Source organism: Meriones unguiculatus, chromosome 9 (assembly GCF_030254825.1).
Source record: "Meriones unguiculatus strain TT.TT164.6M chromosome 9, Bangor_MerUng_6.1, whole genome shotgun sequence".
Taxonomy (NCBI): Eukaryota; Metazoa; Chordata; class Mammalia; order Rodentia; family Muridae; genus Meriones; species Meriones unguiculatus.
The window spans coordinates 30047807-30075525 of NC_083357.1; the positions used below are offsets into that span (position 1 = coordinate 30047807).

General features: G+C 38.4%; 1 long non-coding RNA gene across 2 annotated transcripts in view; it reads right to left on the minus strand.

Moving 5' to 3' along the window:
- The window catches only part of LOC132656583 (uncharacterized), a 206711-nt gene extending 187403 nt beyond the window's left edge, over positions 1-19308 (minus strand). For both annotated transcript variants that reach the window (XR_009594336.1, XR_009594337.1), the window contains exons 1-3: positions 18782-19308; positions 4362-4588; positions 965-1050 (exon numbers count right to left, since the gene is read on the minus strand). This is a non-coding gene — a long non-coding RNA (uncharacterized LOC132656583). The remainder of the gene's footprint in view (positions 1-964; positions 1051-4361; positions 4589-18781) is intronic.
- Between the last annotated feature and the right edge of the window lie 8411 nt (positions 19309-27719).

Here is a 27719-nt window from a genome sequence, read left to right on the forward strand (position 1 = left end):
ATCTGACCCTGATACATATACCTGGTCTTCCGGAATCTGCTTTGTAACATTTATTGTATATGCCTCCAAACCAATACCACATGGGTGCTGTTGAATTCTGCTGCCACTTAAGCAATAGTAACACCCTTCAGACTGTATTTGCATTGGTATCGATGTACCTAGGCAGTGAACAATGCAAAGCACTTCCTTTGGGCAACCTTTTTGTAGTAAGGTGTCCTGAGACTGTCTTCAAAGATAAGTTTTTAAATCAGTCTGAAGTTGTATACCCTAGATGTTGCAAAGGGTATGCCTCTCCAACTCTAGATATTACTTCAAGGCACCCTGCCTATTGTCCCAGCACAAATTGCTTGGCTTCTTTTGAATGCCACTAACTTCTTTAGTAACTTTGGACACTTTTCAATACTTTCTCTGCTTTTGGTTTCAAGTGGATGTCTCTTCTGCCATCACTGTATATTTTTCAAACATCTTTTTGGATCTACTTATCTTTTCTTGATTTTAACTGCAGGTCTGACTAAAATCTGATGACAATAACCATGCCACAACCAAAAGCTATGTTATCTTAAAATTTTCTCCATCAGATTAATTAGGCCGTTACTTTTGTATTCAACCATATTCACATTTACACAACACAAGCAAACCATAGGCAAATTCAACTAAAGTAGAGTTTTTGTTTCCACCTGAAACAAGAACTACGAGTCTCCCTTCATTGTCTTTATTTCTAGTCTTCCAAAGTCCTAGTAAAATTAAAGGTAGGTGAAACTTACTACATCTTAGTGTTTCTCCAAAAGATATTTCCAGTGTTGTCCAGATTTCTCCTGGAGATCATTTCCAACAGCCGAAGAATCACAGGGTCAGGTTCAATCACAGCAATGACTCTACTCTTACTACCAGTTTTCTGTATCAGTTACTTTCTCATCCTGTGATCAGAATAGCTGACAGAAACGAGTCATAAGAAAGGACTTACATTGTCTCGTGGTTTTGGAGTCTTCACAGAGTGCATGGCCCAGTGCAGCACTCCATGACAGGAGGATGACGCGTCAGAGGTCCACACTGCAAGAGATAAGGGAGCAAAGAGTGAAAACAGATCTAGGGACCAGGCATAATATTCAAAGACCATCTTTAGGATTATTATATGTGCTAAACTTGTAGTTCATAGGTCACATGTCACTGATGATAATTACAAATGTCATAAAATAGAAGCTCTTAAACTTACTTAAAACATTTTTGGTGGTGGTGGTGCATGCGTGCATGCATGTGTGTGTATGTGTGTGTCCAAAGCATAGGTTTTGAGTATGCACTTTGCAGGTGACAATGTGCTGTAACAATGTCAACATGTCAGGCACATATATAAAGTTCCACAGCCTCCAAAACACCATCACTTTTAGGTATGAGCATATAAACATGAGCCTCTGTGGCATATTTTGACTCAAACCACAGCACCTGGACTGAGAAATAAATGAGCCTCACTTGGAAAAAGATGTATGAGTTATTTAAACAGGTTGTTTAGAAATGCAAAAAAAAACCAAAAAACTCTAAGCCTTGGTTCTGTTTATTATAGCCTCCAACTCTTAGAAAAAAAGCTATCTGCATTCCCTGTGCAAGAAAATAAAATAGAAATTATTCAAATATAAAACTACTTATGAATTGTTGTTTAATGTGATGAGCACAGACTATGAACACGTTGTAGATATGCTCTAAGAGCAGATATTATCAGCTAGATTAAATCAAAGAGCAGACACAAAGCCACCGTGTCTGTTAGTGATGATTATCAAAGCAACATATGAAAGAACTTCTTTCTCTGTGTTTGCAGACTAAAACTGGAAAAAAACCACAAAGACTATAAATGCCACAAAGACTATAAATGCCACAAAGACTATAAATGCCACAAAGACTATAAATGCCACACTGTGAAACTTTAAAATAACAAACCTCAAATTACAGAGTTAAAACAGAGAGTAACTGCGAGATCTCTAAAAGTGGGCCAAGGTTAAATATAGCTGAAGAGAGAATTGGTGATTTGGAAAGTAGGTTTTAAAAGGTTGTTTCAACAATGCACAGAATGTTAAAGGATTTGAAATTCCAAAGAGTGTGATACACAGATTACAATGAGATGATCTAATGATCAAACACTGAAAATTGGACAAGATAAAACGTGGTGAGAAGGGTAGGGGAGATATTTTAGGATTTAATAGCTGTGAGCGATCTAGAACTGATGAGAGATATAAATTCACTTATTCAAGATGAATGAAAATATACACTCAAATTTTGGAGATATATATATATATATACATTTAAAACCATCTAGTTAGCAAAAGCATTCTTTCAAGAATGAAAGCAAATAAAGATAATTTGAAAAAATTACAAGGAAGTTAGTACTTATCCACTAACTGGAAATCTTAAAGACATCCTTTGACCACAATATAAAGGAGCTTAGATGGAATCCCTAAGATGCCAGAATTAAAATAATTAAAGAAAATAAAACTGAGTGGTGGTGACACATGCCTTTAAGTCCCAGCACTCAGGAGGGAGAGGCATGTGACTCTCTGTAAGTTATAAACAAACAAACAAAAACAAAAAACAAGCAAGCAAACAAGCAAACAAAACAAAACAAAACCTCAATGAAGCAAAAAAGAAAATATAACATTTATTTAAACATTTAAGAGACCTGAATTGCCTAAAACAATGTTTGTGATGCTGTGATTCTACTTATTAATGATATGTGTATGTATGTACATATGTACAGAAATACATGGATAGTAAAATGATGTGATTAATAGCTGTCAATACAACAAGTAAAGTAGCATCTAAAACAAAAAGGGTAAAAATAACTAAGTTATCCTAAAGTTTTTGGACCTAAAGTTATGAAGGATGAAAATAATGAGTAAATATATATTAGAATGATGAAACAAGCTACATAGTTTTTAAAATACTTTTTCAAGAATTTTTTTATACGAGTGCATTTTACTTTCCTAATTTTCACTTTTTCCTCTCCCATTAAACTACATTCCCCACTCCCCCTATATGTCATGACCTATTCTACAGTTTTTATTGTGGTACACACACACATCCTACTGAGTCTGTTTTGGTTACTCACGTGTGTTTTGGGCTGACCATGTTGGTTAGATAACCTATCAAGGACATTGTCTCTCAAGAAAATTGATTCTTTCTTCCTAGGAGCCATTGACTGCCTGTAACTCTGCATTTACAATGGGGCCTTGTGAAAATTTCCCCACCAGCATCTTGACTGGTATGATCATTCTTTTTTTTTTTTTTTGGCCATAAGAATAGTTGCTTTGTATTATGGGCTCTGAGTCTGTATGCTGAAGGTCTGCCACCTTCTGCAATGGTAGGCAGGATTTTGTAAATTTTACCAAAGAGGTTCAAAGAAGAAATCACTTCACAGATACTGTAGCTTTTCTACCCTCAGTTTTCCAGCTGTGTCTGGAAGCTGGTTTTCTTTTTTTTTTTAATTTTTTAATTTTTTTATTATTAGTTACATTTTATTAACTCTGTATCCCAGCTGTATCCCTCTCCCCTCATTCCCTCCCAAACCCTCCCTCCCTCCCTCATCTCCTCCCTGCCCTTTCCAAGTTTACTGATTGGGGAGGACCTCCTCCCCTTTCATCTGACCCTGTTTTATCAGGTATCTCCAGGACTGGCTGCAAAGTCTTCCTCTGAAGCCTAGCAGGACTGTCCTCCCTTGGAGGGTGGGGACGTCAAAGAGCCTGCCATTGAGTTCCTGTCAGAAATAGTCCCTGTTCCCCTTACTAAGGGAAACCAATTGGTTACTGAGCTACCACAGGCTACATCCGAGCAGAGGTTCTAGGTTCTATCCATACATGGTCCTTGGTAGAGTGTCAGTCTCAGAAAAGACCCTGTGCCCAGATATATTTGGTGCTTGTGGAGCTCCTATCCTTCCCACGTCATACAAACTCCTCCTTCTTTCATCTGGTTCCCTGCACTCTGCTGAAGGTTTGGTTATGAGTCTTAGTATCTGCTTTGATACACTGCTAGGTAGAGTCTTTCAGGGGCCCTCTGCGGTAGGCTCCTGTCCTGTTACTTGTTTTCTCCTACATCGAATGCACTTCCCATTTGTCTTTCTAAGTGAGGATTGATCATCTCACCCGGGGTCCTCTTTCTTGTTTATCTTCTTTAGGTGTATAAATTTCATTATGTTTATCATATCTTATAGGATTATATGAGTGAGTATATACCATGTGTGTCTTTCTCCTTCTGGGATACCTCACTCAAAATGATTAGGAAGGTATTCTTTAGACAGCACAATTGTTGAGATTTTATGGGTGCAGTAATCTGTCAGGCTAGAAGACATTCCCAAGCAGCAGGGGTGCCCCCACTCTTACCCCTTGTGTGAAGTTCCCTGATCCACAGGTAACAACAATGCTACCACAGTAGTCACCCAACTGGGACCATTCATTCCACATCAAGCCTGGTGTTTAGCAGTGCTTGCCAGTAGACTCTGAAGCCACCCTCTTTCCTAATGCTGTCTCTTTGAAGACGTTTTCCTTCTTTTCACTCTGTTTCTGTCTCTGTCTTTGGCACCGTCTCCTTGAAAGTCATTGTGTCGAACCTTGAACATGAATAATGTTAAAGAAAGGGCAGGATAAATAATAATTTAGCAGAGTGTGGTTACCCAACAAAATTCTTTCAATGAGCACGAGTTAATGTAAAACTCAATACTCTGTATTGGAGGAATACTCATTCTACTTAATCATACATTTAAAATTTATGAAATTGACACTATTGTGACTCTATTTTCAAATCTTAAGCATTTATTTTTTTCTAGTAACAATGAAGTTAAATTATAAATCAGCAGCAGATTGTAGCTCTCTGTTTAATTTGAATTTTGCATTTCTTAAACTTTCTGAAAGCTACTTTATTTATTATTAAAGCAACAAAAGTACACAGACATGGAAAAGAAATTGATAAACAAAGGTAAAGCTGTATGTGTATAATTGCACAGTAATTTTGTGGCCAACCCTTTTTGGTGTGCAGTGCAACCTGTCAAGAAACAGTTATCATCCTGATGGTTACTTAAAATTCTGACTACGGCAGGATTTTAGTGATCGAGACATAAGATACACTTTGCAATGAGTAAGGACTGGCTATACTCTTTGGTTTGGTAGTGTCAGGCTTCTGTTGTAAATACAATGGGAAGCCAACATTGATTTAAGTATGCAGCAGCTGCAGTGAATATATGTTCTGTGATGTGTATGGACCACAGTCCATGAGCTGGTACTTGTTTCCATGAGTCAGTTGTTAATTAATCTAAGTGCTCAAAACAAATGGAATGGCTAGCCCATTCTTAAGGTCTGGTTTTAAAATAAAAATGGAGCACACAAAAATAATCAAATTAATTTAAAGATATTTCAATTTTACTCCTAGAGAGAAATATTTTCAGAAAAAAAATCATTTAACTTCTAGGAATGAACTTTTGACACCTGGTATTTCTTACTTTTCTAATTCTGCTCTGGGTCTTGAGCTTTAGCTGCTATTTAATTGGATGTTGTTTAATGGATGTTGATTAATGGATGCTGCCTAGGAAGATGCTGAGATTTTTGAACTTTTTCTTAGACACTGACATCTGCTACAGGCCTCTGGGTATGAGCTCCTCAGAGGAGCCACATCTCCTAAAGGACTCAGCAATGTTGATAGTTGACCCTTAGTGGAGGAGACTCTTCCCTGGTCTCTTCAATAGCCATGTGGTGGCTGATCAGAGGTAGAAACCCTATTCCTTGTAAGTCTCCTGAAGTTTGCCTGGAAGGCCAACCACTTATATCAAGCCTCTTACTAAACTATCACTTAAAGATTCCATATTCTAGAAATGAGATCATAGCAGTCTTTGCTTCTTTCCACTTTCCATAAACATTTATTAAGAATATTTGCTTTTAATTTGTACGATTCTCTCCCCAACCCCCACCCTGGCTCTCTGTCTCTCTCTCAGTGATGTTAAACATCATATTACTCTGTAATTGGATGGTACACTAAGACAATTGGATTTTGCGTTCACTCTTAAGATTCAAAGTAAAATGGGAGGCAGGGTTTTCCTCTCTGCAGTTCAGGAATAGGGAGTGGAAGGAAGATGTTCAATTATGCCCAACTGAATACTTTCTGGCATACTTTATCAGCATTGCTAATTGGTAAATCCTACTTAGAAGCATTTTATATACAGTAGTTACCTTGACTTATTTCCCATACTATACTCTATGGCTTCTTCCAATGACTTTATAAAACTGGAAATTAAAGGAAGTAAGCACTCCAAGAAATACCACACATGGCACACTAAGCCACACTACCCGGTCTCTCCGCAAGCTGCTTTCTCTTACCAGCTCCCTGATCATCTCTACACATTCTTTCCCTTTTAGAAAAAAAAATGGACCCAGGAAATCGCAAGGGTCTGAGCTAAAAAGAACAGGTAGAGTGACAGGTACAGCACGAAGTGTCAAAGCAGGAAGGTTGCGTTATTCAGACCAACCATGGTTCCTACCCTGAGAATGTCAGTACAAAAGCCTGTAACTACCCCAGCACTCCCAAGAGAGCTGTTCTCTAGGCAAGGGGACTTCCAAAACACCTCCAGGTGGTGATGTTGAGGTGGAATACTGAAAATGTTATTTGTGTAGAGCATAATGAGTTTGTGTTAACTCTACCCTCTCACAGATCTGTTACATACAATCTTGTCTTTTGGGCTAAGGACTTGGCCTCAGCCTTTTTAAGTGTCAGCTTTACTGCTAAAGCAAAGAAGTACTGAATGATTATTCCTGACAAGGACATTTCTGAACAATTGCAGGGTAATAAACAGTGGTTTCAGAACATTGTAGGTTCCCAGATGCAAATCAGAGAGAGATATTAAAGAATGCCAAGCCTATTAGGGAAGTTATCCCAGAGAACAAGGAAGGAAGTGAGGATAGAGACAGAACATAGGTAGTGTCTGTATCATTGTGGCCTTTCTTGGGCCAAAGGCTCAGAGCTCAAGTCAGTATTTTTCTGTTTTGGTTGCTGGGAGGGGACTGTTCACTCCAAGACTCTCTTTGGTGGAGGCCACTCTGAGGCTCATTAACTCCTGACACTTCCAGACTATCCTTCATAAAGCAAAGGGAACTCCAAAGCGTGAGTGAGAAATGCCAGCAATGATGCAGGTGGGATCCAGTGAGACCTGCACTGTGTGGACAGGGCTGGAGAGTTTATGCGATCTCTGGAAGCTTCTCTATGCACAATGAAGTATGAATTTCCTCAGTTGCAAACATACATTCCTGTATACTGGGACCTACAAAGGCTCAAACACTATGAGACCATATTTCTTCCTAGTGTTTGTTTATACCATAAGTAAATCATCTTTGCAGAAAATTCAATAAACCAATTCAAGTGTCATGGAAAAATACTGATTTCATTTTTTCTATGAAATATTCCCTCTCAAATATCTGAAAATGTGTTTTAAACAACTCAATAGTAAAATTTACATTCTCTTCCCTAGGTCTCACCTTTATTTTCGAAAAAGCAATACCAGAGAGATGTCTGATCTCCAAATTGAATTTGTTACAAAAGCAAAACTCTAGAAGCAACTTTCTATGAACAGAAATTGTTCTAAGATTCAAATAAAGCCGGAAGGGAAGCAGGAGCACTCCTCACTGACGCTGGGCCACAAAGTGACAGAGGAATAATTAACCACTGCTGCTCTGGAGGCCACGATACAACAGACAGCTCAGGTCTGATACTGCTTCCTGTTGCCAGCACATGCACAAACACCCCCAACACCTGGGAGAAAGCTCTTTCACAGTATGTGCCTGTGTTCAGCAGGTTGTAACACCACAGGTTACAATCTAGCTGTGCAAGGGGTCTTTATTTTTGCCATCCACTGACAGGAAGGAAAAGAAAAACTTTTCTTGAAAAAGTACTAAAGGCTAGGAGTGAAGACCTTTTTTGATATTTTCAGCCTTGCAGTGTGTGACCTGAATATCTTAGATACAGTACAGGGAAAGGAGGCCATTTTCCTCTTCAAATTGAGATCTATTTTAGGAGCAGGGAACAGCCTGTTCGTGTCTTCAGATTAATTTTTCTTCCTAAACATTCTTCTCATAGAATTATTTTTCTGAACCTTTTCGACACACCATCTGATTAAATCATTATTTTTCATTATAGACATGCCATTTTTCTGTATTTCTAAAAAGAAAAATGGTCATTTAATGTAGTTAATGGTTGCCTTGTTTTGTCTTAAAACACTATTTCCTGAAATGCTTTGTACAAACCTTTGCAGCTGCTCACAGCTTCCTAATTGGATTGCTGTTACTCTCCTAGATGCTAATTGTTGCCTGCTTTGCACTGGCACAATTATTCCAAAACACAAATGACTTGTCACATTTCAGCCTAGGGACATTTCCAGGTGTAAAATTCCTTGATTCTTTCATACAATTTCATGTTGTATGAAATGTCTTTAGGAAAAAATAAAACCCACAACAAAGTTAGCAAAAACAATCTCCTTGTAACAAGTACAGATATTTTTAAAATAAAATATTTCTTATCACTTGATACGGACTGTTTGTACACCTCCCTCAATTTATGTATTGAAACCTCACTCTAAATGTCTTTGGAGATAAACCTTTATGAAAATACAGTTAATGAGGTCAGACTCTTGGGCTCTGAAGCCATAGGGGAAATACAGTCCTGGTTCTCAACTGTTGAAGTGTCGCTGATGGGCAAGATGAGCTAACACGGTTAGGGTTGTATTGTTACATAATGTACTGAGGTAAACTTGCCTGTAATACAGCATGGAACCTGTGCAGGGCTCTGAGTTCTGATGCCAACAACAGAAAGCACACCACATGGGGGCCTCAGAAGAGGACAGACTGCCGCTATTGCCCCTGGAATTTCCTCCTGAAGTTCTAGCCTTTGAGAGAGCTTTTTGCCACATCGCTTTTCATATGAGAAATATTACTATTGATGGGTAGCATTAAGCTGTGTTAATGTGTCATAATTTGTCAGGTCTGGTGATGACATGGGGAAGGCTGCAGAGGCTCAGCCTCTGTAGATAAGGCCACTTGGGAGCATCATATAGATGCTGAGTTTTACTTCATCTGTGTAAATATTTAGAAATGAAATCCTTCCTGGGTCAAACCCATGGAATTTTAAAGGAAGGTTCCGTGTGCTAAGATATCTCTGCTGTTTAACCCTGCCACCTGGGAGTGGGAGTTACTGCATATCCATGCCAATATTGGTGATTTCATTTAAAGATTCAGGCAGTCTATAAAGTTATATCATCATGCTTTTATATGAAGTGATCTCATGACATATTGATGTATCTTTGGAATGTACTTACTATGAATATATTTCCCCATTTTTATTGTGTTCTTTGCCTTTTATGGGTGATTCATGAGCATTTCAAAAATGTTTTGTGTAAAAGTTCCTAGTCAGATATATTTATATTACAAACCCTCTCATATATCATATTATCATGTAATATATCATATCACACTTTTCATTTCTTTATGGCATCTTCATTTTCTTAAAATGGCTTTGCTAATGGGACATTTTAGAATATGGCAAAGTCTAGGCTATAGTTGGTTTGACATCATATCTAAGAAATTTTGCCCCTGAGTATCTTAATACACAGATACGCTTATCTCTTCTTCCAGTTGCTTTATTTTTTCTTATCATTTTGTGTAGGCCTATGATCTATATCAAATTAATTCTCATACATAGAATGATATATGGATCAAAATTTAATTTGTTTCTCAAGATGAAGATCTAGTTTTAACAATAAACTTTCTGACAGTAAATCAGTTGCACTGATTCAGTTTCTTGGTTTATGTAAGTTCTGATAGTGTACACAGCTGTTTCTAGTCTCTGCTGCTCCATGGGTCTGCTTAGCTAGTGTTGTGTTTGAACCTTGATTAACTGAAATCTCCAACAAGCCGTGAATTTGATAGCACAAGTCTTCCAAAATCATCTTGTTTTATCTAAGATAACTTGACTATTTTCCTCCATTGTCTTTTTTATTCATCCTATACCAACAACTGTGGAAAGGCTTTATGAAATTCCACTGACTCTAAAGAGTAAATCTGTAAGCAAAGGAGATATTTTCTCAGCTTCACAGTTAAGACTTGAAAATATTTTTATGTTTTTACTATGTATATTGGTTTTTAATCTCACTGGTACTACAAAAAGCAGGAGCAGAAACAACTTCAAGGTCAACAGTTGCTTTGGCTTACAGTTTAGTGGGAGACAACTTATCACAGTAGTAAAGCCATGGCAATGGGAGAGGTAGATGCTGGCCACGTGTGTGTGAGGTCAGGAAGCAGCAAGAGGTGAGTGCTGGTATTCAGCTTGCTTTCTGCTTTTTATTTGGTCTAAGGTCTCAGCCCATGGAATGACACTGCCCATGTTCAGGGTAAGTCTTCCCTGTTCAGTGAAACATTTCTCACATCTTCTTCACAGACAAACAGGTTGTACAACCATGGAGATTTTTTTAATTCAATGAAATTGGCACTGAAGACTGTCTGTCATGCTGAGTAATTGATGTTTTTGTAAATGATAATCTCTAATTGCATTTCTAGTTCTTCATTGTTGATAAGCATAGTATAACTTCTTTGTACATTACCTCTATATCTTGTGATCTTTGTTCATTTATCATTTATAGTAGTTCTGTGAGGCAAATCATATATTGATCATGGCAGCTTCAGTTTATACTTTCTAACTTAATTCTTTTTTTTCTCCTGCTGTAGTGAAATACTCTGGAAAAAATAAATTGAAGAAGAAAGATTTTTTTTTTTCTGCCCACAGTTTCATCATGGGTTGGAGGTCACAGCCAACAGCTGAAACTAGAGAGAACTGGTCACATCATGTTCCCAGTCAAGAAAGGGGCAGTGTATTCATGCATGCATGCTAGTGGCCAGTTTGTCTTCTTTTTAGTGCAGTTCTGGTTGTTCTGCTTAATAAATTGTTCCTCCTACAATTAAAATAGATCTGTCCACATGAACATGTTGAGAAATTTCCTCGCAGACATTCTCAGAGGCCTTTTTATTAAGGATTCTAGATTGTCAAGTTGATAATCTAAACTAACCATGATGTTTTCCAGTCTGAACACCCTTGTGGGTTAGTTTTTGCTATATGCACTGTAGACGCCCACAGTGCACTGATGGGTCTTACAGAAGTCCACAGTACAGTGGTGGGTTTTACTGTGTCACACTGGGGAGGCCCACGGTGCATGATGGACAGGTATTGCCCTCATCCCCACCTTCAGGGCAAAGCAGCTAATGGATACATCCTTTATAGGATTTTCATAAATATTCTTTATTTTCATTCAATTTTAAATCTGTATTAATTTAGAGACTATAATTACATCATTTCCCTTTTCTTTTTCCAAACCCTTTCATATAATCCTCTTGCTCTCTTTCAAATTTGAGACTTCTTTTTATTTCATTAATTATTCATTAAAACATATGTACCCACACACTCCTAAGTATATACATACTACCTGTTCAGTCTATATAATGTTACTTGTATATATGCTTTCAAGAATGACCATTGGGTTTGGGGAAGCTAGTTGTAAGGCTCTTCCCAAGAGACTATTTCTCACACTCCCACCATTCCTCAGTTGCCTGTAGTTCTTTGTGTAGGACCCAAGCGTCCTGAGCTCCTTCCCCTCCTCCATGTCTATTGGTGTCATCCTTGCTCAGCTGGTGTTCAGGAAGTCATGCTACTGACATTTTAGGCACTTAGCTCCTGACAGTCCTTGTAGATACAATCTCACAGCAAAGCTTGTTTTTCTGCCTCTTTTATGAGTTTCTTTTCTGGAAGTATATTTTTTCTGCATCAGTTGTGATGACTGTATCATTTTTTTTCTTTTTTTATTCTGTTAAAATGATGTCTTATACAGCTGAATTTTCCAAGTGAACCAATTTGCCCTCTTAGAATAATACCCATATATTTATGTAGAAGTATATATTACATTATTATTATTAGCCTAATTTATTTTATAATACGTAATTTAAATTTTAGAAAGTATTAAATCCATTACTATTATTATGAGTCTTGCATCTAGTAACATTTATTTTACGAAAGTGGATGCACTGGTGTTTAGTGTTTATGTTTAGAATATTAATATTCTCTTGATTGATTGTTTCATTAATCAATATATAGTAACCTTCTTTTTTGATTCTGATGACTTTGCCTGTAAAGTCTATTGTGTCAGACATTGGAATGGTCACACCTGCCTATTTTCTGGTTCCATTTGCTGTTTTCACTCTAAGCTGGTAGTGAGATTTTTCTCCCGGAGGCAGCAGAACACAAGCCTTGTTTTCTATATATATTTTTTTATGGGAGACCTGAGACTGTTAATACTCAATATTATCAAAATGTATCTACTTATTTTTGTTATTTCACTGATTTTTAACATCATAGCATTCTTTATTTGCTCAACTGTTATTGTTTCTTTTGTGACTTCTTATTGTGTTTCCCTCCTCTTCCATTTAAGTATTCCTACCAGTCAGTATCCTGTTGAGCAAACTGAGTGTTCATAATTCTTTCAGTCTGATTTTATCTTAGAAAATTTTGTCTCTCCTTCACTTTTGACAGATAATTTTGCTGGGCATATTAATCAAAGGGTTCCTTTAGAACTTGAACTCTACCTCTCCAAATCTTCCTGGCTTTAAACGTTTCCATTGAATTATCAGCTGTTATTCTGATTGTCCTGAGTTTGTATGTGACTTGGCCCTTTTTTATCGCCATTTTCAGTATTTTTTCTCTGTTTTTTATATTCAGTGCTTTAACTGTGATGTGTCACGAGGAGAGTATTCTCTGTTCCCATTGCTGTTCTTTACGACTCTTTTATCTGGATGGGCATTACTTCCCCATAGATTTGAAATTAGTCTTCTGTGGTTTTTATTGGATATTTTTGGTGTGTATTTAACGTGGAATTCTTGTCATGATTCAATATCCATATTTCACAACTTTAACCTTTTCATGGTATTCCAAACATTGCATGTTTTTTCTTTTTTTTAAATCTTTATCATTAATCTTGAGTGAGTGATCTAATCTCTCTGCCTTGTCTCCTCACTCTACAGTTAGGTCTTCTAATGATTTATTGTTCTGGTGAGGCTTTCCTATTTGGCTTTTTATTTTACATGTTGAATTTTTTCTTTAGTGTAATTTCAGCTTGTTTTTACTTCAAGTATTTAATTCTTTATAGAATTTTGTTTCAATAGCCTGAATTAACTTCATTTCATTCAGTTGTTTGTATTCTCTTGGATTGTATTCATGCCATCTTTGAGATTCTTTAATATTTTATAGTTGTTCTTAAGAAGTTAATGTTGGAAATTTCTTCTAGCTTCCTCTCATTAGTGGTGTGCCATGTGGATTTGATATTTTTTGAAAGACATACATTGTCATGTGTACACATATGTGTTTGCGTGCCAGCATGCATGAGTGTGTGTACATGCACGTGTGCGCATATCTAGGGCCCAGATTTCATGACCTATATACTCATTGATTCTTTCCATCTGTTTTTCTAACAGTCACTGACATAGTAGTATAAAGTTCTCCCTTTTTCCATTTAATTTTGTTAATTTCCACGAGCTTTGTACTGTATCTTATACATAGATATTTAGGGCTTTTTAATGAGTTGGACTTTTAATACTATTAAAGGTCCTTATGGCTAAAAGTATGTTTTGTTTCAAGTGTACTGGATCTAATAAAAATAAAACAGTCTGCTTGTGCTTGCTGCTGACATGATCCATCTTTCCTCAGCATCTCATTTCTGATGTGGCGGTTTCGTTGTTCTCTCTGTTATTTTGTTGATGGAATTTAATGAACCCTCATTCCCTCCTACTGCTCTTTGCATGGCATTTTCCTTTTCTCTCCTCTCCATTTATTTGTCTGTTGACTTTGGGCATCTTCATCTGATTTTTTTTTTGTTATTTTTTCTCTTATTGTTTAAATTTAAATAAATTATTTTAATCTTTTATCTTGTATGTCAATATCTGATTATTTTATCGTCTGTCTTCAATTTGTTGTTCATTCTATCAAATTAATTATTCATTTTTTGTTCTATCTTCACTAACATTTTTTGTTTCGTTCAGCCTTTATAGTTTCTAGATATCTGCCAAGATACACATGTAGCCTTAACTATTAAATGTGTTGAATAATGATTTCCAATACAGTTTTTATAAAGTCTGATGAAATTTCAACATCCAATTCACCCCCACAAATGTATCTTTTATTTCTTTCAAAACTGAAGTTCTAAAATATACATATTATGTATGTGACTGACATTGTGGGATAAGTGTAGCTGAAAAGGTCAACTATAACCTTTCACATTGCCTAATCACTTCTCTTTTGTGTTTGTTTTTATCAGAAGCAGCTGATTTCTCTTTATTTAACATACATAAGATGAATAAGGAACCACAGAGCTAACATGTAATAACAGGACTATGAGTGGATAGCATCCATAATGGCTACAGCCTGCTGTGAACCTACCACCTTAAATTGGAACTGTACCAGGGCCTGTAACATTTGCTGTCTCCATCCCCTTTTCCTTCAACAACTTCCAGCCCCACAGCATCTCTATCTCCTACATTTCAAGGGGCTATTCTTTATACAAATACAAATAAAATAAATAAAAATAAATCTTCCTTATTATCATTGCTGCTAATGATATTTCTTACATTACCCAAAACCTTCCTTATGATGAACTTCTTGTCCTCAAAAGCTTGTACCTCTGATGAGAGACCAAGGTGAGGACTCCAAAAATGTTGGCTTCATGTAAATTGCTTATGATTTGGAGTGGCTGCTGTGTCTTGGTCTCTCTGCTCAAGGTTTCCTCTATCCTAGATGTGAGGAAAGTGGCTGGTTGGGGTGGCCTACAGAGATTTGAGGCCTCCCATTCTTCTGATAAGACTGTATTGCTCCTAAGAATCAGCTGTTTTAGGATCAGATGAATGGGGAGGAGGTCCCCCCATCAGTGGACTTGGAAAGGGGCACGGTGGAGATGAGGGAGGGAGGGAGGGACTGGGAGGGAATGAGGGATCGGGACACGGCTAGGATACAGAGTTAATAAAATGTAACTGATAAAAAATAATAATAAAATAAAAAAAACAAAAAAAAGAATGATAAAAAAAGAATCAGCTGTTTTGCTATTGGAATTAGCTGGAGTAGTTTTGTGTGTAGCCCTGAGTCTTTGGAGTCTTTGTAAATGACTCTATAGGTGTCTTGGTTTATTTTCTGTAGGGCAGAGGAAGAGGCAATTGCAGCCTGTGCATTTTCATGTTCTTTTTAGAAACAGACATCCTTTGCTCTGAAGCTAAGATTTAAAGATGGTTTTGTCTTTAGAGAAATTGTATTTTAGAGATTCACAATGGCATCCTAACTAAGTTTTTAGCTGCATTTTGTTTTACTTTTGGATAACATCTACCCAGTGGACACTGCATTTCTCCAGATGACAAATTAATAGATAATGATTAGATTTTATGTGCAGTCCATTTGTTTGAACAAAAACACTGGGCTTCTAGTCTTTGGTTCCCAGGTTTGACTATTTTTTAGTTTTGTTGCTCTTCACCTTGAGTTAAATGAAATGCTATCTGTCATCCTATTACATTATAGCTTTTCTTTATAGTTTCATGTGACTGTCTATCTCAGACTTACAGTGTGATTTTTTTGATTTATATTTCCTTTAAGAAAAAAATCAATCTAGCCGGGATTTGTGCCATGTGTCTTTAATCCCAGCACTTGGGAAGCAGACTTTTTTAGTTCAAAGCCAGTCTGGTCTTCACAGGGGGTCCAGGGCCTGCCAGGGCTACGCAGTGAGACACAGTCTAAGAAAATAAAAAGAGAATCTCTATGAATGATAGAATTTAATTAAAAATCATTTTTAGCTTTATGGTAGAGATGGTATTTGGGGCATTTTCTTTTACCTATGCTCTGCCCAGCTGATATTCCCTTAGCTCTCAGGTTTGATCTCTAATTCATTATTGTGTGTGTGCCTGACTTTGTAAGCTCTCCATTCCTTACATTTTAGCTGATGGTGTCTGAGCACTGCTGTGTAGGGCTATGCCTCCCGAGGGACAGCATTGCTGGCATCATACCATCCGTTGTGCTCCAGAGTCCAGCACTGATCACAGCTGTAAGAATCATACTGTCCACTATGCTGCTGAGTCAGCCATTGACCTAAGCTCTTTCGATGGTTCTGTCACGTCATTTCACTCTACAGTCTTAGTGTTGTCCATCGGGATAATCATCAGAACCTAGGCTCTTGGATTTCAGCAGCCATGTGCAGAGAGTAAATTAGAAATAGAGTTGACATGAATCTCTAAACAGTTATCAATTTAATGCCCCCCTCCTAATGTATATTCCAATGTGGAGCTCCAGTCTCATACCTGTGTACTTATCTTTTCAATAACAGCTAAACTCTGGAACCAAACCTGACTATTATTTACAGGATGAGTGTTAACAAGTTGGGACATCTATACTATCCCATCTTGTACAGTAGCATAGACTCTATCCTTCTCCAACTCATCCTGAGTGAAAGACTGTCCTGAAAAATAATGTTAGAAAAAAAAAAACCAGGAAACGGAAGATGTATCAACCAATAAGAGTTTCTCTAACCTTCACTTGCTAAAATCACTCAAGTGACCCTAAAGTCTATCATGGAGGATATCTACCAGGAAACATAAAAGAAGACATTATGGCTTTGATTCTAACACCTGAATATTTGGTGCCTCTGTAAACATTGAGTCATGTACTTGGGAGCCATGCCTTCTTGTCCCCATTATTGATCATTCTATAAAGTACTTAGAAAAACTGCCAAGTTTGTAAAGTTCATTTCAAAAAATGAGATGTAAAACATTTACTAATGGGTGGTCTTGCAATTGACTATCAATTCTTTGTGAAAGGAAATCTGATAGAGGCACACTATAGAATGAAAAGAGAGGTGTTCACAATTAGTGCAGGCTTGCTTTAAAATTTCAAAATCATCCATTTATGAACATATCATACTTTGAGAGTTTTACCTCTTAACAAATAATCATCAAATCTAACCTTTAACTATTTTGTGCAAGATGGTCTGTAGCACAGATTTGCACTTAAGTCACAGAATAACTGAAAAGCCTCAGGGATGATCAAAGTTGATCCCTGACTGCTCAATTTTCTTATATTACAAACAAAGTTCAAAGCTAGAGAATGAACTAGTAGCTCATTCCTGTAATCCCTGTACTCACGAAGCTAAAGCAGGTGGATTGTGCTAATTTTGAGACTAGCATGAGTTACAGAGCACTAGCCTAGCTCTACCTGGCTGCAAAGCAAACTCTATCACAAAATCAACCAATTAACACATAATGAGTAAACAAATAATAAACACAAATTTTTAATGTCAATACTAGCATGCATTTGGGGAAATCTGTCATATGCAATGCCAGGTGTATTCCAACAGTAATTTTAGATGACACACCCTGAGTGTGACAAACAGGAGCTTCCTGACATGACTCTTGACAAGTGGCTGTTACTACCGTAGATCTCCAGTGAGCTTGCTTTGGTGTCCTTCCTAATCCACACCTACAGGCTCCTGTACTTTTGTTTTACCCTGGTTAAACTCAAAAGAGGTGTTTCCTTGTAGTCATGGACAGACTGTACACAAATGTGTAGGATGTGAGTGAGGCCATCTACTCAAAGCTCTTAAAGAACGTTATCATTACAAATTGTGGGTTTCAATTCCGAGACATAAAATTTGGTTCAAATTTATTCTAGAGGTAGTGAGGGAATAATCTAATTATAATAGTTAAAGTGTAGAACTTAAAAAAAAAAATCCCAACATGCATGACAAGAAGTCTGTTGATAGAAGGGAAAAACAAAACAAAACAAACAACCAAAATTACACCCCCCAAAACTCAAAGTGTTTAGGAAACTATTTAGAACAACATAGTCTCAGGAGTAGAATAAATAATGATTAACAAGTATACATGAAGCCTTATTTAATAGTTACTTAAATTCCATGTTTAAATGGGCTGAAATGTGAATGGATAAATACATTTGAAGCTGAAGGAAGCAGAAGGAAGAAATCACCCTGAGGATATTACTATGGGAGAGAAGAGTCCTACAGCCACCCAGGCTGAGAAAGTCTGCAGTGCAGCCACCCAGGCTGAGAGAGAGTCTGCAGTGCAGCCACCCAGGCTGAGAGAATCTGCAGCGAAGCAATCCAGCCGGTGATAGAACATGCAGTGCAGCCATCCATGCTGAGAGTCTGCAGTTCAGTCATCCACGCGGAGACAGACTCTGCAGCACAGCCATCCAGCCTGTGAAAGAAACTGCAGTGTAGCCATCTCTGCTGCGAGACTCTGCAGTGCAGCCATCCATGCTGAGAAAATCTGCAGTGCTTAATGCCAAGCTCCACTGCTTTTCTGCCTCTCCCCCAGGTTCTGATCTCCTTCTTGGGGTCTGATTGATGGTGGCACATGGTCTTGGTGTCAAGTCACCTCACCAGGCTTACATACTGAATTATTTCTCATTTTCAGAACTTTGCATTTCTCTTTCAGTGCCCAGTTTATGTTTCACGTCTCTGCCAATTAATAGATAAACTCTGTATCGCAGTTTCCCATGAGAAAGGGAATTGTGTTCGGATTTTTAATGCAAAAATTCCAATTAATATAAACTTGGAAATGATGTGGCAGAGTCACAACAAGCCCTATCCTTGTTGGGCTCTAAATCTCTTCCTTTCCCCTGTTGAAGGGTTTGTTCTATCAGCTTGGTGTTCCCTCCACATACACACCTGAAAACAGCTACATACCTTCTCAGCAGTTCTCTCACGGGACAGCTCCAGCAATGTTCCAAACTGCACAGAAGGAACTCTGACACTCATCCCGGTGGGTTGACCATCAGTTCACCTTCAGTGTAAGTGAACGTAGGCAAAATGTAGGAAGTGCACATTTCAAAAATCAGCAACAAAAATGAAGATAAAACACGCACAGATTGAGCAGGATTCTGGAAATGGAGGAGCTAGACGATAGTACAGTATCTACCTCTGTTCAAGTGTCACTGACAACACTATTCAGAAGCAGCTTAGGAAGGACTGGGTTTGTCTCATCTTACAAAGAAGTCAGAGCAGGATTGAAGCAGAAACCGTGAAGGAACATTTTTTTAATGGCCCTCTCTGGCTCACGCTCAGCTGCTTTTCTTATACTGCCCCAAACCTCTTCCTAGGAACTGTGCTTCCCAGACTGGGCAGATCTCTCCTCCGTCAGTCATCAGTCAACACAATGTCTGACAGACAAGCCCCACATAGCCACAGGCCAACTCATTTCAGGCAATTCTTCATTTGAGGTTCCTTCTTCCCAAGAGACTCTATGTTGTGTCAAGCTGATAATGCAAACAAACCAGGACACCTCTAAGCCAATTCCAAAATAGTATCAAATTTCACCACATCATTTTTTGAAACAGAGTATGTCTACATAACACCAATTTTTTTATTTTTATTTTTTTAAATTCTTTATTAATTACAGTTTATTCACTTTGTATCCTCCCTGTGGTTCCCTTCCTCCTCCTGTCCCAATCCCTCCCTTCCTTCACCCTCTGCATGCATGCCCCTTGCCAAGTCCACTGATAGGGGAGGTCTTCTTTTCTTTCCTTCTGATCCTAGTCAATTAGGTCTCCTCAGGAGTGGCTGCATTGTCTTCTTCTGTGAACTGGCAATGCTGCTTCCCCCTAGGGGGAGGTAATTAAAGAGCAGGCCAATCAGTTCATGTCAGAGACAGTCCCTGTTCCTATTACAATGGAACCCACTTGGATACTGAACTGCCATGGGCTACATCTGTGTAGAGGTTCTAGGTTATCTCCATGCATAGTCCTTGGTTGGAGTATCAGTCTCAGGAAAGACCCCTGTGCTCAGAATTTTTGGTTCTGTTGCTCTCCTTGTGGAGTTCCTGTCCTCTCCAGATCTTACTGTTTCCCACTTCTTTCTAAGATTCCCTGCACTTTGCCCAAAGGTTGGCCATAAGTCTCAGCATCTGCATTGATAGTCTGCAGGGCAGAGCCTTTCAGAGGTCCTCTGTCAGGCTCCTGACTTGTTCTCTCTTTTCTCCTTCTTCTGATGTCCATCTTCTTTGCCTTTCTAGATAGGAATTAAGCATTTTAACAAGAGTTTTTTAAGGACTCATAATTTCTGTTTTATAAAAATTTCTATGGAAAACAGAAACTAATGACAGGCTTGGAAATTTCTTCTTTTGTTTGGTTGTTTAACTAATTTATTTATTTATTCATTTTACATGCCAATCATAGCTCCTCCCTCTTTTCCTCCTGTTCCCACCCTCCCTTCTTCTTCCCCGAAAGCCCCCTTCCCTACTCCTCAGGAAAGGAAAGCTCCACCCCACCAACTCTCTGCAGCTCATCAAGTCATATCAAGACCGAGCACATCCTCTTCCTCAGAGACCTGGCAAGGCAGCCTTGCCAGGGGGAAGTGATCAAAAAGCATGCAACAAAGTCCTCTTCAGAGACAGGCCCCTTCCCCTTACAAGGAAACCCACATGAATATCAAACTGCCCATCAGGTACATCTGTGTAGGGTGCCTAAGTCCAGTCAGTGCATGGTGCTTGGTTGGTGCTTGAGTCTCCACAAGCCCCAACCCCCTGTACCCTGGTTACCTGGCTCTGTTGATCTTCTTGTGGAGTTCCCATCCCTTTCAGGTCCTTCTGTCTTTCCCCCATTCTTCCAAGACTCCCTGCACTCTGCCAATATTTGGCGGTGGGTCTGTTTCAATCTGTTTCAATCCATTGCTGGGTAGAGCTTCTCAAAGGACAGCTATGCTAGGCTCCTGTCTGCATGTATAGCAAAGTATCATTAATAGTGTAAGGAGCTGGCTTTGTCCCTTGGTGTGGGTCTCAGATTGGTCCAGGCATTGGTTGGATATTCCCTCAATCTCTGTTCTATCTTTTTCCCTGAACATATTGTAGGCAGGGCAAATTTGGGGTTAAAATTTTTGTGGGTGCTTTCTGGTTCCCCTCCCTGCATTAGGAGTTCTGTCTGGTTAGAGGATGGCCTCTTCAGTCTCTATGACTCCCTACTACTAGGGATCTCAGCTGGAGTCACCCCATGTTCTCTCAAGAGCCTACCTTGTGTAAGGCTTCCAGCTTGTCACAGAGATGCCTCCGCCCACGTTTTCTCTCTCTCTCTCTCTCTCTCTCTCTCTCTCTCTCTCTCTCTCTCTGCATGCCCTCTGTCCTTCCACCCATGCTCTGCCAAAGTCTTATCATCACCTTCATTTCTCTCTGGGCTTCCTTTCCTACTTTGTTTCCTCTCTTCAGCCACTTCTGCTAGTTCCCTTTCTGAGTGAGATTCAAACATCCTTTCCTAGGTCCTCCTTGTTACTTAGCTTCTTTAGTTCTGTGGATTTTAATATGGTTATCCTGTACTATATGGCTAATATCTGCTTATAAGCTAGTACATACCATGTGTCTATTCCTGGGTCTGGGTTGTCTCACTCAGGATGATCATTTGCCTGAAATTTTCATGATTTTCTTGTTTTTAATAGCAAAGTAGTATTCCACTGTGCAAATATACCAGTTTCTTTATCCATTCTTTGGTTGAGGGACATCAATGTTGTTTCCAGATATTGACTATCAAAAATAAAGTTGCTATGAACATAATAGAACAAATGACCTTGGTGCAGCATTTTTTTGGATATATGCCTAGAAGTGGTATAACTGAGCCTTGAGGTAGAGCTATTCCCAACTTTCTGAGAAATCACCAGATTGATTTCCAGAGTGGTTGTACACATTTGCTCTCTCACCAGCAATGGAAAAGTCTTTCCCTTTCTCCACATCCTTGCTGGCATGTACTGTCACTTGAGGTTTTGATCTTAGCCATTTTGATGGGTATAAGGTAGAATCTCAGAATCATTTTGATTTGAGTTTCTCTGATGACTAAAGACATTGAGCATTTCTTTAAGTGCTCCCCATCATTCAAAAATCATCTTTTGAGAATTCTCTGTTTAGCTCTGTACCTCATTTTTAATTGGATTATTTGATTTGCTGGTGTTTAATTTCTTGAGTTCTTTATATATATTGAATATTAGCCCTTTGTCAGATGTAGGGTTGGTGAAGCTCTTTTCCCAATCTGTAGACTGTTGTTTTGTTCTGTTGACAGTATCCTTTGACTTACAGAAGCTTTTCAGTTTTATGAGGGCCCATTTATTGATTGTTGATTTAGAGCTCTTGGTGTTCTGTTCAGGAAATTGTCTCCTGTGCCAATGAGGTTAAGGCTGGTTCCCACCTTCTCTTCTAATAGATTCAGTGTTTCTGGTTTTATCTTGAGGTCTTTGATACACTTGGACTTGAGTTTTGTGCATGGTGATAAATATGGATCTATTTGCATTTTTCTACATGTAGACATCCAGTTAAACCAACATCATTTGGGCTGGAGAGATGGCTCAGATCTTAAGAGCACTGGCTGTTCTTCCAAAGGTCCTGAGTTCAATCCCCAGCAACCACATGGTGGCTCACAACCATCTCTAATGAGATCTGGTGCCCTGTATAAATAATAAATAAATCTTAAAAAAAAAAACCAACACCATTTGTTGAAGATGTTTTCCTTTCTTCATTGTATGATTTTGGCTTCTTTGTCAAAAATGAAGCACCCATAGATATGTGAGCTTATTTTGGCATCTTCAGTTCAGTTTCATTGATCCACCAGCTTGTTTCTATTCCAGTACCATGCAGTTTTATTACTATTGCTCTGTGGTACAGCTTGAAGCCAGTGACAGAAATACTTACAGAAGTTCTTTTATTGTATAGGATTGTTTTAGCTATTCTGGTTTTTCATTTTCCCACCTGTGAATTTTTCTTTCAAGGCCTGTAAAGAATTGTGTTAGTGCTTTGATGAAGACTGAATTGAATCTGTAGGTTGCCTTTGGTAGGATGGCCATTTTTACTATGTTATCCTACCTATCCATGAGCATGGGAGCTCTTTCCATTCTCTGATATCTCCCTCAGTTTCTTTTTTCAGAGACTTAAAGTTCTCGTGATACTGTTCTTTCACTTGCCTGGTTATCACTAAACCAAAATACTTTATATTATTTGTGGCTATTTTGAAGGGTGTTGTTTCCCTAATTTCTTTCTCAGCCCATTTGTCATTTATGTACAGGAGGGCTACTGATGTTTTAAGTAAATTTTGCATTCTGCCACTTTGCTGGAGGTGTTTATCAGCTGTAGGAGTTCCCTGGTAGAATTTTGGGGTCATTTATGGATACTGTCTTATTGTCTGTGACTCGGGATAGTTAAGTTTTTTTTCTTTACAGTCTGTATCTCCTTAATCTCCTTTAATTTTCTTTTTGCTCTAGCTAGAAATTCAAGTACTACATTGAAGAGGTAGAGAGTGGGCAGCTTTGTCTTGTCTGTGATTTTAGTGGAATTGCGTTGTCTTTCTCCATTTAATTTGATCTCAGCTTGCTCTATTTTGCCTTTATTATTCTTAAGTATGGACCTAGTATCCCTGATCTCGCCCAGACTTTCATCATGAAGGGGTGTTGTATTTTGTCAAAGGCTTTTTCTGCATCTAATGATATGATCATTTGATTTTATTCTCTGACATCAGAAATCAGAAGAGAGTGCACAAAACCTTCACTTTCCTTATAGTTTAGAGTGAAACAAGATTTTATTGAGATTATTATGAAAAAATATCATTTTATATTTATCTGTTTTCATATTTTCAACATCGTTACCATTGGTATAAATTCCACTTATTATTGTCATATTTAACTTCACAGAAGTATCATGTATAAAATTATCACATACATATATAACACTTGCAAATTAGATTAACTTTCACAAAATAAATTCAAATAAAAGCAGTAAGTGCTAAAAAATGAAGTATTTTCAGATATTGAATAGTCTCCCCTCATATATATATGAAAACACCTGCTGTGCTAGAGTCAAATGGGTTGTCTCTTTTTACTGCTATAGAAGCAGAATCTCGCCACAAGGACTAAGAGTGTAGCCTTTCCTATTGATTAACACATTTATTGTGTATGTGTGTTTATGTATATGTGCTATGCACATGTGTATGATGACATTTTTGTGTGGGCACGTGGAGGGCTGAGGTTGACTTTAGCAGTCCTCTTCTGTTATCCCCTTCCTTATTTGTCGAGGCAGTCTCTTGCTGACCCTGGAGATCACTGGTCCAGCTACAGTGGTTGACCAGCAAGCCTCCAGTCTCTGCATGTCTTAGTGTTACCTTCAACACTATGGTTACAGGTAATTATCACCATGCCTGGCCATTATGTGTGTTCTGGGGATATGAATCCAGGTCCTCCTTCTTATACAGCAAATGCTTTGCCCACTGTGTCCTCTCCCCAGGCCCAGCTTTCCTCTTAAGAATTTAGCTGTATTATAACATGAAGTTACCATTTACACATTTTTGTTAGTGCAAGTATTTTATTGTGTAAGTAGACAAAAGCTTGCTTATTCTATTTTTGATGAAATTTTTAATTGTTTCTGTGCTTGGCTGTTCCTTTTATTGAGATTAAATTAATTTTAACTGTAACATAAAAATATATGTGTTAAGAGGATAACATGAATTTTTTGAGGAGAGAAAAAGGTTTTTAAATTAAAAACACATATTTGTAATTATGTATTTTTTATATGCGTTGGTGTTGTGCCTGCATATGGGTCTGTGTGAGGGTATTGAATCCTGTGGAACTAGAAATATAGATAGTTGTGAGCTGCCATGTGGATGCTGGGAATTGAACCTGGGTCCTCTGGAACAGCCTCCAGTGCTCCTAGCCACTAAGCCATCATGTACATTAAGTGCTGCGCAAGTTGGCCTTAGGATATTCACTATTTGATATGAGCAGTGTTATTCTTCTTACTTTAACTGAAGAAATAGAAATAAAATACCAAAAAGTAAAGTTGCCAATCACAAATGATGTTGTCAACACCACAATGGTTGAGCTGACTTGTGCAGTTGCTCTAGGATTACCGTGGAGTCTATTAGCACTTTCACCTCGATGTCATGCCGTGGGGAGACACTGTTTTTGTGGTGGGAGTGGTGCCTGTCACTAAACCCACACTGTTGTTTACAAAGCCTGAGAAAGAGCTACTGTGAATCTTTGGGTTTGACTGGAAGAAAAGTTTGGGCCTGTATTTTACATAAAACAGGAAATGTTATAGCAACTTAAACCATTTTAGTTAAAATATTAAAGTTATTACATTATAATTTGCCTTGAAATGTTGTAAAGAACCAAATTAACTGTATCATCTACTTCAGCCTAAGGACAAACTGTGAAAACAACTGGGACCTTTAGCGTCAGGCCACAGTATAAAGAGCAGTCAGCAATTTCACTGTTTTGTAAGATAATAACCAAGAAGACTTCACATCCACTACGAAATTACTGTATGTATCTGCAATAAATATTCTTTCTTCCGTGGGAACTTGAGACTTTAACAGTATACAGCTCCCACATTCAAGCCTACTGCTGGGGGTGGCCGGAAGCCAGAGCATCACAGTGCTGTGATGTACCGAGCCCCTTTAGGCTGTCTTTTTAAACATTGGTTTTGGTACATTTTTGGCAAACACTTATTCACCACAGCATAATGAACCTCATTCTAATAATCCCCAAATGCCCTTTGCAGCATCCACTCTTCAAAGAAGTAGAATACAGCTATTTACTAAGAACAATTTCCGTTCCTTTGGTCCTGTGGTTAGGCTGTTGGCATGTTGAGGGCTTTGACCCCCTCCAAGCTTGGGTGTGTCCATCTTATTTTGTTTCCAGTTCTTGTAAAGATTGTCTAGATGCTCACAATCTGATTCACTTATAAGTAAAACCACTGACACGTGAATCTTTTCTTTTTTAGATTTATGTATTTATTGTTTTTAACTTTTTATTAATCTTTGTGAATTTCACATCATGCACTCCAATTCCACTCTTCTCCTCATCTCTTCATATCTGCCCTCCACCCTTGAAACTTCCCTCACAAAAGGGAAAAAAATTCTTGTTGTGGAAGCTACAGTGTGTCACACAATATACCCTTTTGTCCAAATATCTTTACTTGCACATGAATCTTAATTCATTGTTTTCCCTCACCAGATAACAGGAAAAACCTATCACTTTACTAGCCCAGAAATCTAAATTTGAATCACTGAACACAACCCAGGAACTAGGAGTCAGACAGATTCTCTGATCTAGCACACAGGGAGAAGAGTCATGACTAGATAATGGAATGGTGACCTTCCAAGATGGCTGGCTGCTTCCTCACCCTGTGGGCCTTAGAAAAAGCCTTGCAGCTTAAGACAGAGGCTGGACAGCCTGTTTTTCTGAGGCCAGTGGGGCCCTACAGCCTGTGGACTGGCCCAGCAAGTTCAAGGCCAGAGAAGGGCCTCTTTATCCCAAAGTTGTGGTCCTGTCAGCCTTCCTGCTTTTGTTCAAATTGACAAACCCTAAAATGGCAGAGAAAGACCATTTTCAAAATACTCAAAAATCTCATTCGTCAAAGAAATGCTGAACTTGGCTTGGGTTTCCCAAGTCCCAAGCTTTGTAGAGGCTCTTTCAGTGTGTGCCTTGCTGTGCATGGGCCCTCTCTCCTGGGAAAAACCTCTCTCTATGGTTGATTGTGTGTGCTCCCATCTGCTGTGTCTGAGATTTGCCCCTGCTGCCATCTGTTGTGCTTGAGATTTCTTTCTTGCCTTTTAATTGTGGAACTGGCAGAGAAAACACCCCCTTCATGACCTCTAGATAAAAAACATTAGCCATTACCCAGCTTAGAATGCTTATTTTCAAGTACAATTATTTAGCTGTTGTAAGTTGCACTGTCTCTACATTTTAACCCCCCATAAAACAGGAGCGAAGTCTATTATGCTTCCATAGCAATTAGCAATTTCACAAGAATGGTTTAGTTTCCTAGTGAATTTCAGGACAATTAACAATTATTTCCTAACATAACTAAATTTTTAAAGATTTATTTATTTTTATTTTATGTTTATGAGTGTGTACAAGAGCGATGAGTGAGTGTTCTTAACTACTGAGCGATCTCTTCAGTCCCCAAATGACTAAATGTAACATTAGTGTTCTGTCTCATTTTATAATTGCTCTTTACGCAGTGTTGCAAGGTAAAGTGCCATTCCTTTCTTGTCTGGGGGAGTAAAGGGAACGGATCCAGGGACTAGGCCCTGCTGAAAAGATGATGCTGCGTTGGCAGCTAACCGCTGCTACCTCCAGCCTGACTCAGCTACCTTGAGACGAACACAAGCGAACACAAGCTGGGACTCGGGAGGCTGAGAGTCCCCACCTGGATTATTTTAAAACTGTTCTTTTCTTCTTACAGCCTCACAGCTGTTGCAGAAGCATTAGGAGCACACCCTCTTTTCTCTTGTTGTAAATCGTCTTCACAGGACAGATATTTGCTCTCTGATCATGAGGCTATGGCTGGTTCTTACTAGCATTTCTGGATTATGACCTGGAATGTTACAGCCTCTACATCATTATTTTCCTTTTTTCTCACCTTTCCTTCTGCTATCAGATTGTCGGCTTTTTAATCACTGTTTTCCCTTGTTGCTAAGCCTGTGGTGCTAGTTGCTGCTTTCTGACTATGCCTCCCCCCGCCCCTCTCACACTTTTTTTTCTTTCTTTTCTTCCCTGCTCAACATAGATATTTCCATGGTTTAATATGCTCAGACTAGATCTGATGTCAACATTTCCCTGAGAATATAATTCTGAGGAAGCAAAGCTTTGGCTGTGGTGG